The 19,504-nt window shown below is 44.8% G+C and overlaps 1 protein-coding gene across 7 annotated transcripts in view; it reads left to right on the forward strand.

The window, feature by feature from the left end:
* CC2D2B (coiled-coil and C2 domain containing 2B) overlaps positions 1-19,504 on the forward strand; it is a 1,917,855-nt gene that overhangs the window by 623,126 nt on the left and 1,275,225 nt on the right. The window lies entirely within an intron of this gene.

Genomic DNA, 19,504 nt, shown 5'->3' on the forward strand with positions numbered 1-19,504 from the left:
CCTAAAAACAATGCATCATGGCTGCACTTCGACAGCTACACGGAAGAAGATATATACAAACTACTCTGCACTCTGAAGCCCTCTAATCACCTCACAGACCCCCTACCTGCTAATGCAGTAAAAGACTTCACCCCCTTGCTCCTCCCTCTTTGGACCAAAATCATCAACAGCTCTCTTCAACAAGGTCTCATCCCAGACTCCCTCAAGGTGGGGCAAGTCACACCTATACTCAAGAAACCCACAGCTGATCCGTCTGACCTGAACAACTACCGGCCTATCACCAATATCCCCACCCTGGCCAAACTGCTGGAGAAATGTGTCCAACTCCAACTAACAAAACACATTGACCAATTTGACCTTCTCAACACTCACCAATCAGGCTTCCGAGCGAAACATAGCACGGAAACAGCTATGACACACATAATTGATGACGCCCTCCAAATCCTTGACCACAATGATTCCTGTCTCCTCATCCTTCTTGACCTATCGTCAGCTTTTGACACGGTCAAACATGAGAACTTATTGGAGCTGCTAAGCACTAGAATGGGTCTCTCGGGAACTGTTCTCAAATGGTTTGCTTCTTTCCTTCATAACCGGTCGCAGAAGATCAAGATCGACAATGTGCTATCTAAACCAGTGCCTGCAGACCTAGGTGTCCCACAAGGATCCTGCCTCTCCCCCACACTGTTCAACCTCGTCATGGAACCACTCGCCACCTTGCTCCAAGCATCCAATGTTCAATTCCATATGTACGCCGATGACACACAACTTTACCTAAAGCTACAATCCCCGGAAGATATCAAACTACTGAATTCCACACTTAGCAACACTCAATCCTGGTTGGCCGTTAATCACCTCAAACTAAATGCGCTGAAAACTGAGTTCCTACTCATCTCACCCCCGGCGAAAACTTCCACCACCCAAACGTGGCTCAATAACCTAACAGCACTCAATGTACAACCTACTATCGTGGACTCAGCGAAATCCCTAGGCATCACAGTTGACGCCAAGCTCAACATGCAACAGCACGTTAGCATAGCCACAAAAGGGGCTAATTTCCAAATCAACACACTGAGGAAACTCAAACCCTTCCTCCCTGCCAAAGACTTCCAAACTGCTGTACAAGCTTTAGTCATCCCTCGCATAGACTACGGAATTGTGGCCCTCAGCGGACTCCCGCTATCCACAACAGCACCCCTAAGAGCCTCCCTGAACGCTGCCGCGAGACTCATTACTGGCTCAAGAAAACACTCGCATATTTCCCCAGACCTAAAATCTCTAAAATGGCTGCCTTTTGAAGCCAGAATTCAACTAAAAATTGCAATAATGACACACTCGGCGGTGCACCACAAAGCACCCAACTACCTCGCGCAAAAGTTGTCTATATCAGGAGGGTCGAGATCCAATCGTAGTACAAAAAATCTACTTCTGAAACCTAGTAGGTTCCGGAAAGAAAAAACATACAAGCGCTCCTTCTCAGGAATGGCACCCAGGATCTGGAATGCGCTCCCTCCGGAAACGAGGCTTATCTCCTCCACTGCACTCTTCAAGAAAGAGGTGAAGAGAATCCTTCTGGCCATGATCTCCTGAACATTACAGAGACTGGAACTGAGTCTCTGCATCGCGCTGTATCTCTGATCACCCTGCCCTTTGGCACTATCCTACTACCTAGAGGGGCACTACTACGCTACTCTCGTCCTATCGACCAATATATGCTACTCTTTGTTGGATGTATATTACTTGTTTACCTGACTGTATTTTGATAGGTTTTGATATGTTTCTGTACATTATTGTTATCCTCTATGTTTAGTGACTACTATATTGCTCCCATTATCTTGTTCATTCCTGTTGCCCTTGCCCCTGTCTCTGTGAAGCGCTCTGATATCTGTAAGGATCTTGTTCGCGCTATATAAAACTTTGAATAAATAAATAAATAAATGTAATCAGGACTGCAGAATAGAGCTGGCTCTGTCAGGGCGCCCCGGACAGGTTGGGGACCTAGACCAGAGCCCACTTTGCCTATGTCTTTAAACGTCTCTGGCATTACCCCAGCTGAGTTGCACTTGCGGCTGGTGACATTTGAAAGTGGTGAGGCGAAAAATGATTGGCATACTGCACCGCAACGAGCGAGCGTAGTGAGCTAGCCCGAACAACCTAAGGGAGGTTCGGGGGGGTTCCGGTGGGTTCTCTCCTGAGAAACTTTTGAAAAAAGAGTGGACCAATGGTGCATTTTCAAGCAAATTTGAGAAAGTAGGAAGGTTAATAAAGCAATTGTGAAAGTGCAGTTATGACATTAAAAAAGAGAGGTAAGTGTTTATTCAAGCTTTCTTTCACCCCATAGTCCAGCAGGGTCTTGATACAAGACAGATATTAGAAAAAGCAGTGTGGTCCTCGACCAGGAAGACACTCATATTTTGTTGGTAAGAAGTCAAAAATTGGTCAAATTGAAAACCTGAAATGCAATGCGCAAACCAACAATTTGCAAGTACATCTCATCTATGTTCAACAAGCGATGTTTTACCCATGATTGGAATTGTGAATCACCAAAGAAACTGCGCCACTGCAATCAAAATCAACCAAAACTGTGGCTCAAGGTTACATATTGGAAGAAACCGTTTAAAACAGAAACACAGTCTAAATAACTGTGAAAGTAACACATAAATATTGACCATGCAACTCAAACTCAGAAATTCCAGATCCAATTCACTGCCAAAGCAGGCCTCCCACGTGTGATTTCATGTGGGTTAAGTGTAGTCTACAATGCATGACTTGCCAAAACAAATTAACATTCTCTCCTATTTAAAAATTCGTGTAGCAGACAACATTTTAAGTTACCCCAAGGCAGGACAAGATTTTACATTCCAGCATTCAATGGTCTGTTCCAGTGTCTGATTATAGTAGAGATAACTGAACGTATGCTCATACCTATATCTTTCTTACTTCCTATGTCCCTTTTTTTCTCTCTCTAGCTCAACATACCCCTTATACCTCTCTCTCTTTCTGGCACACTATCTCATTCGGGCTCTGCTTAGCTCCATGTCTCTCTTTGTAAAAAGTGCAAAATAAAGTGACAAAGGAAAAGCAAAGCCATTGTGATCAGGAAGTCAAGCGTTGTCCCCACACAGAAGGTAATAGAAAGTAGAGTAGCCAGCAACTCACTCCCCCTTGCACGACCGCCATATTAACAAATAAAGTGCGTGTGACACTAGAACTAAAGTAAAACATCGCGCACAGGACATTTTCCATATCTAGTGTGGACAAAACAAGAATGAACCTTAAACATCAAGTGTTGCGAAAGGTGCGGCCGCCATAATTACAGTTAAAAAGCCACATGGCGCACAGGACATTTTTCATATCCAGTGCAGATAAAACAAGGAACATAACAGAAAAATAAAAGTTTGTTTTCGCATACCCCTTAAGGAGCAAAGACTTGCCGTACACCTTGTCACAGCCCTGGGCTTGGCAGTGGTGCCGCTTGGCGGGAGTGCTCGGGAGACTGGGGTCAAAACCACTCTTTATCTGTGAGCAAACCTGAGCAGCAGAGCTGCATCTCTGACTGTAAACAAGCACCAAAGGTCTGTGAACGGAACACTTCAGGTGTTGGAACTGTCTGTAGCCACTTGCTCAACCCACTCAGCTAACTTGGTGAAAACCCCACGTTTGTAAACTACGCCAAGCAGAAATGTATGCTTTGAACGCAGCCTCTTTCCCCATCTCCCTGGCTTTCATTAAGGCATCTATTTGAATGCAGCTATGTTAAGAGTGACAATGCTGTTTATTTGCCTTCTGCTATTTGTTCTGCTAACTTTTTAGGCTGTAAAAAGTGGGCACCATACCTCTATAAGTGCATAGATATTTGTTCTATAAGTGGTAGTGAGGCTACAAAGAACATCATTTAACTCGGAAAAAAGAAAGTAGAACATTTACATGTTATTTAGTTATTAATAAGATAGAATGATTTTATAACCTTATTTCTTGCATCCATTCGTGTAACTGTCGGAAGTGTGCACCAAACAGGCTGATGGCAATATGTTAAGGATAACAGGAACACTCCTTCACATGTCAAACATTCTGAGGTATAGTCGGGGGGTGAAGCCTTATCAAGTGGATAAACGCGTACAGATCGCGCTCGGCCTCACAAAAAAAACACTTCTCAATAGTCTTTCAGAGAAAGACATGAAGCCAGTTATGAAGAGCTTTGAGATCCCTGACGATCATAAATAAACAAATATTTGAGGTGCTGGCTGTCTGGAGGAGCTTCTCTGGGACTCATGCGATGACTTCAGCGGGGAGATGCGGCAAAGTCTTTCCCACAATGAACACTACAGTAACATGTCTATAATATGACGTCACCTCATTTACCACGATGCGCTGTTAACTTTTGCTGCATCTTTAGTCCTGTAGCTAAGCCTTAACAAACCATCCTTCTCCCCTTCTTACAGCACTCCCAGTCCCTCTCATTAAATCCATACATTACAACTAGTTGCAAGTGACAGCCAGGATAGGCATAAAACTTTGCTAGTTACAAGGGACACAACAAGGTGTCTAGAGTCGGCTTTGGAGGAAGATGGGTGCAGCAGGGGCCTCCTCAAAAAGTATGCCCTTAAGAGAGTTCTCTCATCTCATGTCCTCTATATTTTCTCTGGAAGTTGAAAACTCATCACAGTCTACTGCACAAACCTGAACCCTTCTGCATATTCCAACACAAGAACTCATTCTTGGCCATTTAGTTTGGAGCCATTAATACCAGGAATACAGAAAATACCTTTAAATAGAGTAGAAGGTATTCCAAAACAAGGAGTGCTGAAATGTTACTTAAGATAAGATGTACACACTAAGTACTATGGCCAAGAGCAGGTAATGTTCAGTCAACAATAGGCTTAGGAAAAACCAACCATTCTGAGAGCACCTAGAGTCAAGATCCTTCACCTTGTACATCAGTTAATAGGCCTTAAGTCTATGTACAACTGTTAACATATCACTACATCTTTGGGAATTCATAGTCTTACAAGGGTAAACCAGATGTACATAATAATAAATGTGCCCACAGAAAACAATAAGAACTAGGAGTAAGGTTTTCTTTTTCCCATGCAGGTTCCTTCTCATGAGACAGAATCCATGCAAGATGTAGTCCACAATTGGCGATGTCACCGCAGTATTAGCTATTGTGCTTTCTCTTTTTAGAGTGCTACACCCGTCCGGAACAACTGATACCTTCTGTCAGGAGATTTATGTGTGTGCATTTATTACCAACCTAAGGCGTCATGCTTGCATTCATATTTAATGCACTGCTATGTTGTCAATGGCCACTTACAAGAACTAGCAAACTTTGGAAATAACTACTCGTCAGTTAGATCAAGACTTCCTTGTTACAATCCTACAAGCCCTTGCTCCCTTCCTTTGTCAGTATGACTTGGTAATGTTACAGGAAGTGAAGGTGGACTACCTTAATGGAACGTGGGCAAGTAAAATGGGCTATGGAAATAGACGAAGGAGAAATGATAAAAATTGGGTTCTGTGTGGAGATAGTAACATGAAAAAGGGTACATTTTTAGATTTGTCTGAGAAGAGGGATCGCTCGTTATGTAAGGACTGTGACAACAAATGCATAGACTCAATGTAATATGAAGATTACAATAAGTAATTAATCACCCTGAATATATTTTGAACTTCTTAATAACACAATGCTCCATTTCTACATTCCCATGTCACCTGTTGGAGTTCTTTAAAGATTTTGTCCTTGAATTTCGTTTCTATATCATTTCAAATAAACTTTAAAGAAGGGTGCGATTAAAGGACAGAGAAGTCAAGTGTTCGATAAAATGTAGAGAAATGTCAAGTATTTATGCTATTACCCCTTGTCTCTCGCCTACTGTAGCAGTGTGATGCTATGACGAATTGGCAAAGCGCACAAAAAATATCCATTAATACATGTGTAAACACCTTGGATAAAAGGCGATACAATGACCTATCGCTTTTTATGTTGAGGTAAATTAATTATAAGACGCAATTACATCCTGCATAATGGATTTCTAACACACTACACAACCTTCACATTTTCTTTCAGAGGAACTCGCGATTCATAGTTGATGATAAATTGATGTTAATGCCTACCACGCAGTGGGCGAAGGGTTAAATTGGCACCTAATGCTTGCAAACAAATCTTTCAATGCATTACTAAAAAAAAATCATGTAAATGGTAAAGGCCATTAATCGACAATATATTTCATAGAAAAGAGAACACTGTGGTTATTGTTATTTGTTTTCGAAGTGTCTGTGACCTAATTTTTTCTGAAACGAGGCACTATCGGTGGTAGAAAAACAAGCATTTCGTGAACTTTTTGGGCAGCGCTTCATTAAGAAAGCCTTCAACATGTTTTGAGAAGTAGTCATTAATAAATATCAGTTGATATAATACGAGCACCTCCTGTCAGTATGTAATGCTTTCTCTAGTGGTATTCTTATTTCGAAATTCTATTTCATTAAAATAATACCTTTTAAATGCAATGCAATGCAGACAGTGATCTCGGTTGGGACGACCCCAGGATGCCTGCTTTCCCTGGCAGTGCATGGCTCGGAGAACGCAACGCTGCCCTTTTCAAGTTCCATTAATCTTGTTGCCGAGATTACCCGCAGTTTATGTTCCTTGTTTCCTGACATTAGACATTGGGAAGCGCCATCTGAAAGGCTGCCCGCTTTGACAGCAGCACCTCCACACATATTAATCCGCCTTATTTGTTGGACGTGTGCAGAGCTGCAGCCGGGCTTGTGCGCCCAGGGGTGTCGTGGCCAGACGGTGTACTCTTCAGGGTTCAATGGCTTCCTATGCCGCCTGTTGCGGAGAGGCCTGCCTGGGAGAGCCAGGCCCAGTGTGCGATGGCCCAGCTTGAGGCACATACACATGGGATTCTCATCTAGATTATTTTACCAATCTCTAGAATCCCAGGTCAGGTCCACTGGATCTTTTTCCCTGTCTTAGAAGCATAGAGGGAATATTTTACTATCATAGCTCATAACAACTTCACAATCCAAATCCAATTTAGACTCAAAGGATTACTGACTACGAACTGAAAATTTGAAGATTTATTACAAAGCCAAAAATAACTGAACATACAAACATCTCAGCAAAAGATTCAGGAAATAGACTGGCACTAATACAAAGGTAATCCTACGCAAGAGTCTCAGACGACTCAGAAAAAACATCAAAGTTAGCTCGAGAAGCATTAGACATACCATTACCGATTATGTAGAAAGTCGAGACTGCATTTACAAAAAGCAAAAGAAGTTGGTTAGACTGTCCCTACGCTAACTCTAAGGTGACATCCCTACTTAACGAATTTCCCAGCAAGAATAAAGGTGTCAGCTGTGATGACTTCCTAAGAAGTACATTCACCTTCCAATAAGACGCTTCAATTTCTGAACTCGTTCTAAGATGCTCCTTACTACACCTTACTCTGCCTTAAATTGACAAATTACCTACATCTTGCCTTACCCAAGCCCACTTTCTAACCTCTAATCTGCTTTCTGCTCTCTGCTTTCTGGTCCGGACTGACCCTCCACCCTCGGGCGCTGTCCCTAATACAAAATCTCAAAAACAGTTGACATGCCCAGAGGTACGCCCCTCTGGCAGGTACAGAGCTTCGGACTTTTCCAGTATGGCACCTCTCCATCCAGCGTCCATTGGTGTGTCCTTGGGTCCCAGGCACCTTCTCTGCTGAATGTTGCACTCCCAAATTCCTTGGCAGCATCTCTGCACTCGCGCGTGCTATCCTAACTTCTAAACAATGGACCTTTCTACCTAACGAGCCATGTGGCCTTGCACCTGCAAACCAGAATACATGAGAGCATCCTTGCAAACATTCAGAGTTACAATTTAATATTCACTGAGGACAGCCTTTCCCAGGCAAGAGAAATCATTTCTTTTCGACTAAGGCTAACCAAAGAAAATACAGTTAGGCCTCTACTGGCTTCAACATGTCCCAAGCCTTTGCACCCTTAAATGCATTTCTAACATGACATGACATTACATTTCATCACTTCAAAACGTTAATTCTGCAAGCAATATATCTTTCACATTAAACCCTATGTTAATCCACTCATTAATAGGCACATGTGTTATTTCATTAAGGCACATCATTGCTAATGCAACATTTCACATATGATTACATTTCTACGTTATGCAACATCACATTCTGATTAAGGCACGACATTGGTCTCTAATTAATAAGCACATCACTACATATTGCACTGATTCCCAACCTAATGTCACATTTCTAAACTACATTAGTAAGATCCTCTAAATATGAGGGTGCCGACTACTAATGTTGGGATTATGATGCACCCCTACAATTTTTCAAAATAACATGGCGCTCTCACACACAAGCACAGCACCGCACGCTCATGCACAGCACATTGCACCAAGGGCACTTAAAGCGACGGAAGAGTCCAGCACAATCACACATGACACACTGCACCAAGGACAAATAAGCACTTGCAGTGTGAGTGGCACATTGGCATACACTCACATATACTGCACAAACAGGTACACATAGGTATAGTGACACAATCGCAGACAGAAGTTATAATCTGCATAATGCCGCTGCAGCAGTTTCTCACCAAGATAGTGTTCGCCCTTCTTCCTGTACATAAACAGGCATGGCGCGTACTGTACTTTGACAGAGGAATAGGTAATGAAATGTGCCATAGTGAAGCCTGCAACATGAGCACTATTGAATTATACAGTCAAACTGAGCTGCAAACAATGCCCACTCACTTGCCAAATGCTACTGCATGCTGAGCAGAGGCAGACAAACAAAGTGACAGGTCAGGGGGCTGGCCGAAAAGCAGAGGAAAGAGCTGGAGATAATGGCTTCTCAAAGCTAACGTTTGCTTCATAGCTAAGAAATATCAAAACGAATAAAGCACGGAATCAACTACTCTAGAAAACAAATTGATAAAATGGAAACACACATTAAGTCTGTGTTTGACATGAACAGTGTGTTTTCATAAAATACATGCTTCCTTTGGGGTGTCAAGTGGAACGTCCAATAACAAACTTAACAAAAACTAGAATGTATCTTCAAGATGCTCTAGTTTCAGGACTCGCACACTCCAGTTTTTTTCGTGCTCTCGTCAGCGCTTTTATTATTTCCTTCCCTCCACTTTCCTTCCTTCTTACTCCCCAACACCTTCTGCACTTTCTTCTTGAATGATCCACAACACACAAACGTCTCGAACTGGCCAACCTCGGAACAGTTCCTAGAAGCCCAGTCACTTGTCAAGACTGCGCCATGCAAAAACAATGTCAAATATAAACTTTCACTATGTTGACAAGACAAAGCGTGAGTCTAATAGAGAGAGTCTATATTTTCGATTCTTTTTATTTCTAATCTCCGTCGATAAATAAATGATTGTGGTTTTAGAGATGAATTTACCTTACATTTTCTATGTGCCCAGCGCATCTGTACAACTTCCAGAGAGGCCAGATCGGTGAAAGTGTTCAGGAGAGGGCTGCGTGGGGTGGGCCTTGCTGTTCAGAGAGGCCTCTTTGAGCCTCAAGCCTTCACTCTGTATTTCAATTATTCTGAGATGAAAGGAGGTCGGCCTCTTTCATCGGATGCAGGACGCTTCCTATTTTCTTGGGGTGGTTTCTGCTGCCGTGGTCAGCGCGCGCCAGCTTTGTGAAGGTGTGCTCTGTGCCAATCAACCCTTCTCGCACGCTCTTCCCACAGCTCCTCAACCAGGAATTTCACCCAGAACAGCACCTTTACCCAGTGGCGTAACGAAACTTGATGGGCCCCCCCTGCAAGATACATTGAGGGGGCCCCTTCAGACTCAATCAGGAGCTCTCCAGCCAGAGTATTGTGCTGAGCGGGGTCTTAGAGCTTGCCCCCACCACCACGGGTGCTACGGGGGTCTATGTTACGCCACTGGCATGGTGCTCCTACTGCCTTCTCCTTTACGGTCGCTGCTGCTTGGTCTCTGCCCTCGGAGCCAGGCATGGCCTCATTCCAGTAGTGCCTGGTTACCTTGCCCCTTCTTGTGACACCATATTTACTGCAGGGACCCAGGTATTTCTAAATGCTTCGGCAGACAAACTGCATTCCCTTCATTTGCTGTTTTCTTACACTCTAAGCTATGGCTGACTTGGACGTGGAGGCTAGCCCTGAAATGTTATTGTGAAGTGGAAGAAGATAACATTTCCACAAAGTGGAGCACTCAACCCTGAATGCGGAAAGGAAGGCCTTTATCTATAATTTTCTGTTCTTTGCTATGGGCTTATTGCCTCATTTGAACCAAACTCATCTGCTTGCCTGTTCCTAGAGCCATGACCTTTCCATGTTCTGCTCTCTGGTCATCTCTCCTCACTTCTGATGATGCTTTGCTTTGGTGCAAAGTTTGGTACACCTCACTCTTCCCTTTGGACCCCTCTGTGCTCCTTTGTTCCTGGAGCAAGAGAACTTCAAGGATTGTTTTGTGAACTTCTTTTTCCAGGGACTTCCACCAGGGAATGGCTCCGGCTCCCAGGTGCTCACTTCACGCGCCAGGTCTTTGCTTTTATGACTGTGAGAGACATTTGCTCTGCTGTTAATTATATTTTTATGCACCTAATTGAGCCTTCAAAAAAGCGTTTTTACTATACAAAAAACACAACAACTACTGACTCATTGGTTGTTATTTTTCAACAGTCTGTTTTGTGTAAACTGTGTAAAACCCAGGACTCATAATGACATTAAGGACAAAAAAAGAGTAGACCCAAGAACGTTAACACTGTATAAGATGTCTAGGAAGCCGGGCGTTTGGTGAGGCAAATTTTCCAGCCACAATTAAAAATTAGCCCATAGTCAGGCAAACACGGTTTCTCTAAAATAGCTTTGTCCATCCCTTAATAGTGCAGATTTGAGTTGGAAGGCTACTTTGGAAAATGTTTGGTGTCGACTAATAGTATCAGCAAATCATAAATGATCCCAAAACTATTTAGTAACATCAGAAAGTATGTTATGATTAAAGTAGGAATAAAACAACAAACACTGGATCAGTCACTGCTAAGATATAGCATTGCAAAGCACCATTCCCATTCTACGTGGAGAGTCCATAAAATTCTGCACAGAGCTCACAAGTGGCCCTGGAGGCTTCTTCCCACTCCATTAGCACAGCATAACTCCTAGCTCCAGTCAACATTTTGCCTTCAGGCATGGTCGAGGGGCTGAATGGGAGTCAGTCACCTTGTGCAGCCAGGCACCTTTCAGGCCCCAAAATTCACAGAGTTCCTGGGATGGTGTCTCTGGCTTGACCAATGGCAAATTAGCAGAATAAGACAGATTCATGCTCGGCTGACAACACCTAGATCGCCAAGATTTCAGGCCTGGGTTGTGCCAAAGACAGCACCCTTACAGCCACACAACCTATATGGCGTAGCTTGCTGTCCATGTAGGTAAGTGCTTCAGAGCCATACATAGGGGTAGTAAGCACAATATAAATCCTTCAATACAATACAACAGAAACATTTGGTTCTACTCCTTGCAAGCTGACTTTTAACTGCAAGAACATGGTGCCAGAAAGTAACAGATATGAGGCGCACCACGGTGCATTATAATGCCGAGTGTTGTCACCTCTGAAGACACACAGCGATATCGGGCAGCAACGGAAAGCTACTGCTTTGTAAAGAGTAGGTGGATCCGATCTGGTACCTACAGATAATCAAAACACATCCACCGGAAGAAGCGTTCATCAGAGATGTGTCATTGCCATGGAACGTGTGCTCATCATAATCAGTGCTCTAATTTACATCCAGAACCAGTACTGGAATTAGAAGGAGAGGACCTTAGAACGGAGGCAAGTCTTTTACTTGCAGTGCAGTCTTCATATTGTGCAAGGTTTTACAAAGTTAGTCTCCCCCAGAATAATTTGACAATAAACACATGTGAGATAATCAAACTATTTAATATGCTCAAGCGTTACTTAACTAATTGCAAAGTTATGTTTTCCAAAAAAAAATGGTATTTACATTATTCTCTCTATTTTTCAAATGTCAATCTCATTGGCATCTGCTGTAGGCGTGAACTCTAGAGTGTTCGATATCATAGCCCTGAACACTGTGCGGTCAGCCATTAGCAAGAGGAGTATATCCTGACCGCAATGGTAAAAATGACCCACTTGTTCTTTGCCACCATAAATTTAACTTTTCTTTCTACCTTGGTGCAGATGTGCAGTACGACACCTAAGCTATGGAGAGTACCACTGATTAAGCCCATCAATCATTTTTTTCATTGCCTTTCATAAAATATGTCTTTAGTTTTTCCTCATCGTGTAAAACAATAAAAAACTAACCAACAGGGCCCTTTTTCTGGTAAGCGCACATAGCTCCCTGACGTGAAAGACAGGTATAACGACATTCAAGATAAGGGCAACTGTTGCCCATAGTTTTGTAGCAGAATTAGCTATTAGAAAAAACAGCAGGTTATGACCCCACAAGAATTCTCCTTAGGGCAACATTCCTAGACAAACTGCACCTATGTTCACTCAGTCTGGGAACATACATGGCATTCTCGCATGATGTCTACAGGTTACCAATATTAAGTGTCCAAACATGCTAGCAGGAGCAAACTAAACAAGACACACATTCACAATAACTTGTGATTAATTACAGATATCCTGCCAGGTCAAACAGAGGTCCCGAGGCACAGCTCATAATTTTGTTAAAAGAAAACACACCAAAAACTTCTTTTAACTTCAATGTAAGCAGACTTCCGAAAGACATCTATAAAGAAGGAATATGTTGGTTCTACTAATAGGTGGTAGCGCAAAAGAAAGTGGCAACGAAAGAAAATAGTAGCAATCAGGACCACTAGAACGCATTGCTGCCTATAATCAGATACAGTCTATGCATAGCTACCAAGGTTTCAGATTACTTATGTGTGACATTTTCAGAATTTCAGTGTAATTATGAGTGACACTTTCTTGCGAGCAAAAATGAAGCAACAGAGATGAGGGAGATATATACATTTCAGAAAAGATACCCATTTGAGCAATGAGAAACTTCAAGATTATCCCAAAACTGCTGCAAAAATGGCAGGCCAGTCCTCCTCAACAAGTGCCAAAAGCAATAACACATCTTTCTTCAGCTTTCTGCCACACACATACACCTTCAAAACACCATCTCTCCTGTTCAAAACACTCTCATACACTAGCATAATCTCTTCTCATCCTACACTTTACACCTGTTTGCACCGCAGTAAACCAGATAATTGACACCGCTCCACTCAGTGTAAAATTGCCATTCCATGCTACAAAACCTGAATAGTCATTGAATCCAGACTTCTTCCTGTAAACTATTGCTTTAACTGGGCAGATGGTGTCCGGTACTGAGTGAGGCCCAGCACTACTTTAATTTAAAAAGGAGAGCCTCGGCACTTTTCAGCAGTGCTGTAATACATTTAATGGGAGAACAGCAGCACTTTGGAGGAGTGAATAGGTACTGTGAATAATAAATACCAGCACTTTTTGTATCTTTTTATTTAAAGTACTGCCTGCACCATTTCATAGGTATACGTCACTCCTCTAACTGCAGACATCACGGATTGAGGGCCTCTTCTGGACAGGCCACTAACCAACTTTCTGGACTACATGGTTCTGCTTAGTTGCCAGTCCCCTGAACTGGTGCTGGCCTTGCTCTGGTAGTAGCAGTCACTGAGCAACTCTTCACTTTGGGGGCTCAGTGATGCATTAAAGAGTTTGCAGTCTGCAGAATCCTCATTTGCAGCTGCCAGTTCAGGTCATCGACAAGTCACAGGCTCTGGTCTGCTAGGCTTTTTCAAGATAGTACAGCCCAGACCATTACCGGAACACACCTGGAGCCTGGGCAGGTGAAGAATGCTTTGCAACACACGCCGGCCCAGAACAGGGGAATCTCTGCCTGGGCGCCAGGGCTGGTGAGGCAGCAAGGGCACAGCAGGACTTAAAAACACTCCTGCAGGGTGTCAGAGTTAGCGCGATCTCTTCCACAGCAGCGCAGCACTGAGGGCCCAAAATTATATTGACATTCTCGTCAGTGTTTTGAATAAATAAATCAACAGTCAGCTGAACAGAGCCTACCTAATCCTCTGCAGCAGTCACCACCCTCAGCCTGGAGAGCAGACAGCAGAGCTACAAGCTCAGTGTCTGTCAGGCTGTAAAGTTTTAAAACTACAAATACCTCAGTGAGCCATGCAGCAGCCTCGACTCTGTGATAACACTGTCAGTCTATAATGCGACCATTCGTTTCCAACCAGGTCCCGTCCCGTCGCAGGGCAGCAGCATGAAGACACAATGTGACTAATTGGGCACAGGCAGCGTGTGAGTACTGGCTGGCGCTCAAACTAAAGTAACACATTTGGTAACTTCCTAGTGCTCCCACCGTGGCCCCGCCCACCTCGGAGTAACTGAACTTCCAGCACCATTTAATTTATGAGGCGCAGAGGAGAGGTGGCAAGCGTAGCTTTAAAACTTTGTCCCAGACTGACCCTCCTCTCACCAAATGTACTGTGTGCCGAAGGGGCCCCTGGAGCTTGGAGCCCCCCGCAATGCTGGGGCTACGGGGGCCTGTGTTACGCCCATCGCTTTACAACACATTACATTGTGTACGTTCTGTTAAAGGAAACCTCCGTATATAGAATACAGTCGCGTCTCGCGGGTGGGGGGTGTTGCGCGGGAGTGGGGCGAGGGGGGGTTTAAAATAAAATCACATCAATCCTACCTGCCCAGGTCCACGCCGCCTCGGGTCCGTTCTGGCGCCAACACTGGAACAGCCGCATCACTGCTGGCAAGTATCGTCTGCTGAGCTCCACACCAGGCTGCCATAAGCAACGGGAAGCATTGGGTGAGTGAGAGCCCGCTAGGGGTACCGGTGCACCACTGATATTCCACAGCACCGTGAGCAATGCGTAGGGGTACCGCCAATACCAAAATGTACTGAATGATTGTATTACCACCAAACTGCCACAAGGCACTGGAAGCCAATGAGTGTTTAATCTCTCACGCAGGGGTAGCAGTGTACGGCCAATCTCAAGAAAGTACTGAATATTTAGTTCAACCCTGGGCCGCCACAAGGCCTTTGAGTGAGTGAACTCATGCCATGGGTAGTGCTAAAATCAAGAAGCTATCGGAGGGTTTCGTTCACAAACAATAGGGGTGCCAGTGCCATTGGCGGCTGGAAGCCATCGGGTGCACACTAGAGGGCCTCTAATAATGAGAAGCTACTGAGTGTTGTAACCCAAGTTATCAGTGCACCAGCTAAACAGCATGAAAAGCAAATTGTCCCCTCGCAGGCCCGACACCAGTCCCCAGTGCTATTTACTGAGTGGTTAATCTCACACAAACGCTAACCCGTACCTGATCCAGTCCTATTCGCGCCAAACGAACCACACACAGAGACAGGGACAGTGTAAAGTGTCAAACCCCTCTCAGCCAATCCTGACGCTGAAGCAGCACCAGGATTGACTTAGAGCAGGGCAGTGTTATGCTCCGCCCGCCTGCTCATTACGAGATCGAGGTTTGAGCCTTTGCTCAACCCTCGCTCTCCCAATCGGCATGCTCCAGCTTGAGCAGGCACCAGTGCGAATGACTGGGCAAGGCTCAAAAATGTGCTGACCTTCCCCACTCATGCGCACTAGTGCTGCTGCCTGCCCCTGACAATGCCTGTCAGTCAACATGACGCCAGACCGCCCACCCCTTTCAGACTCTGAAGGGGTGGGCAGTCCGAAGTCATGCTGACTGACATGATTGTCAGTTCTCCCTCGGCGTCTCTGAACTTAAGTAAACTGAGAGTTTACTTAAGTTCAGAAATGCCGAGGGAGCTGGGGGAGTAGGGGCAATGCCCCAACGCCCCCAGTGGACGCACCGCCACTACTGAGTTGGTGTTCCGTAGTGGGGTGGACCTCGGCTTGCTATTGCGCAGTGTGAACTTGAGAACATGCCCACCCCTGCAGCCCCTGGCTGAGTATTGTGTCACAGCGCTCAGACTAATTACAACACTCTATTGGAGTGTTGTGATTGGCTTAGGGTGTGGGATCCTGGCTGCCTGCTTCCTGTTCCGACCTGGAGTTGGACACAGGCGAGCAGGAGTGAAGACATGGGACCCGGCGGCGGCAAGGTAAGTTTTAAAAACCTTTTTTTTTTTAAGTAGCCCGCAAGGTGGACCTCAGGTTGGAGGTTTTCCGACTGACATCTAAAGTTTACAGTCCGACCACCTTATTACAATGAAGGTGGTCGGAGTGTAAACCGAATGGTCTTCCCGGCTGGCTTCCGAATGGCATCGTGAAGCAACAAGAGGGTTGTCTGTCGCCGCTGGAGAAAATAGCCAGACTCGTACCTGATGTCGTCCCAGTGCATTAGCTAGGGGCATCTTAAGGATTTTGGGGTCCTGGTCCCTACATATTTTGGGGGCCCCTCTTCAGGACAGATTTGAATTTATGTTCCAATTTCGGCTAGTTCATGCCCAGTTGGCCAGGTCACTCATCCAAATTCTAAAAGTGTTAACATCTAATATTCAGAAATAGTGGAGTGTGTTTTCAGTATTGTAACACAACAGCAGTTCACTAATATTAATGCAATATGACACCCTCCCATTTCTTATTTGTGAGTTCCTGTTTTGATCGAAAATAAACTTTTTTTAAGGATGTTGCATGAAACACAAGCACAACATTTCTCTGCAAAAACTCCACACCCACATTCAAAATAAAGGAAAACAGTATTTAAAACTATATGTTTCAGAATGATTTACTGTAATCAGGACTGCAAAATAGAGCTGGTTCGGTCATGGCGCCCCTGGCAGGTTGGGGCCCTGGGCCAAGAGCCCACTTTGCCTATGCCTTTAAATGTCTTTGGCATTATCCCAACTGAGTTGGCGTTCCATAGCCGGGTGGACCTCGACTTGCTATTGCGCAGTGTGAACTTGTGAAAGGGCAGGTCTGGGGGTCGTCATTGCCAGCTTTAAACAATGCAGCCTCAGGCGGTACAGGGCTTATACTGTACCAGCCGAGGCTGCCTGGAAATATGACACTGCCTGGCGTCATTTGTGGGCAGGCCAAAAGCGTGACTACTGGGCTGCGGTTTACTAAACTTTAATGTGACACATGGGCAAGCGCATGGGTCACAACTTCACAAGAACCTCTCTGCCTGTCCTGCCTGATGCCCGTGTCTAACTGGGCACATCACAGGCCGGCAGCAGGACTGGGGCAGGCTTCTGTATTTGTTTTAAAGTGATAAGTAACATTGCTACTGGCGTTACTTAGCATTGTAAAACAAATGCGGTATGCAGATGCCGGGTGGCGTGGAACTAGGGTGGGTGCTGCCCCCACCCATTGAAGTAAACCACTGCTGCTTTTTATCTTAATTTACACTGTGATAATAACACCCTTCTATATTTCAAATTCAGTGGCAGATCCTCTGCAAATGCAGAGGAGCATCGCCCCACTGCCAGGAGCAGCAAAGAAAGGAAGAAGTAAAATTATAATAACGGAATGTTATTATCATTTCATTTATTCCTCCTGCTGTGGCAGTGCGTGAGGGGGCGGGTTGGAGCCACAGGGGATCCGGCGGTGGCAACTTAAGTTGACTTTTTTTTTTTAAATAGCACACGAGGTTGACCTCAGGTCGGAGGCTTTCAGACTGACATCTAAGGTTTACAGTCCGACCGCCCTATTACAATGAAGGAGCTTGGAGTGTAAACCGGCTGGTCTTTCCGGCTGGCTTCCGACGAGCTCCTGAGCCTGTCGGCTAGTCGGAACCGTAACGTGATCCCTTAAAGATGGCTTTTATACCACTGGGATTACAATGTATGTTTCCGACTGGCTTTTCATGTTGGGTTTTCCAACATGAAAAGCCTGTTAAAAAGCAACTTTGTGGGCCCATAGCTGGGCCCCATGAAACCGTGGCATTCAGTTACGGGTCTGGGGGGCAATTATGGTGCCCCCTTGTTAATCCCTGCACCTTGTGGGTGCCTGCCACGCGGTGCAGGGTTTAACAGAAACTCTCATTTCAATATGAGAGCTTGTGCTGCGGCCGATTTTAGACTGCAGCACAAGCTCCCACAGAGAAAGTAGAGCTTGCGACCGCACCATGTGTGGTCACATCATAATTGCGGTGTCAGGACTGCCAACTGGAGGTCGATTGGTCTCTAGACCGCAGCAATGTCAGTCGGATACAACTCTGACCGACATTGTAATGAGCACCTACCTTACTTAAAAGTGGAGAAACTACTGGTGGTTTACTGGAAAACATGATCTTGAGAGAATATTTAGGTAGGGTAGGAAACTTTCCATGAAAAACACAACTTACTTTATACAAAGTAAAAATTGAAACTTCTGACTGCCTAACTGTGCCATTTGTAACTATTACTAAATCAGATACATTCTCATGCCCTCTGTCAGGGACTGTCCGGGACTATGTGGGGAACACAGTCAGGGACTTGGACAAGGACTGGGAACTGGGTAGAAGACGTACACAGAAAGGAGGAGTAAGTGCTGCCCAGGATCATACAGGGAGTCAGAGGAGAAAAAGGGATCCAAAGGGGAAGCCTGTACAAGTGAACAAGATGGGTAAGACTCAGAAAGGAAGGGCACTCACAAGGCAATTTAGCATTCAGACTAACTACACCCAGGACGGACGTGCAAGACATATATATAATACAACATTAACAATAAAGGGGGGTGTGGGGTAAAGCACTCAGGAGCTCCACATGGTAAGACTGAAGCTCAGTAAGTTTCTTACCCGCAATTGCTGTTACAGATACTGACTGCAAATACCCACATGTAGGATATGCATGCAAAGGCAGGGTCTGTGGAGCTTATACCTATAGTGATGTTATAAATGTAACTCAAAGACAAAACTCACAGTGAACAAGAAACACCACCTAGGTAGTCAGCTGAGCCCACGGATCCTGGCGATCAAACAGGAACGCGCAAGGCAGTAACAGAAAAGGGGTAAAACTAAACACAGGCACAATAGACAAGGAGCTAGCAAGGAGGAGTGCTTAACAGGAAAGGAAGGAAATGACAGGGCACACGTGGCAGAAAGCAGGTAACAAACATACAAGGTAACAGAAGTAGGACAGCAGAATAGAAAGGCAGCAAACTAGAACTGGAACCAAGGAAATGGGAAGCAAGGCAGGGACTGGAAACGGAAGGGGAGGCTACAAGGGTATACTAGAATAGTGCAGGTTAAGGAATCAAGAAAACAAAGTAGCATAGAAGGCAGTGCTGGGGCAGGAACAAGAAGTGAGCTAAGGCTCAGGATTCAAGGCAGCAATGCAGACAGTGCTGGTTCAGGAACAGGGAACTACCAAAGCTTCAGGAGTCAAGGTAACACTGCAGGCAGTGCTAGTTCAGGAACAGGGAAATTACTAGAGCTCAGGAGTCAAGGTAGCACTGCAGGCATTACTGGTTCAAGGAAACAGGACATAGCTACAGCTCAAGAAACAAGGAGTCAAGTGAGCACTGCAAGCAGTGCAAATCAGGAACAAGAAATA

This window comes from Lissotriton helveticus, chromosome 5_1 (genome assembly GCF_964261635.1).
Source record: "Lissotriton helveticus chromosome 5_1, aLisHel1.1, whole genome shotgun sequence".
Taxonomy (NCBI): Eukaryota; Metazoa; Chordata; class Amphibia; order Caudata; family Salamandridae; genus Lissotriton; species Lissotriton helveticus.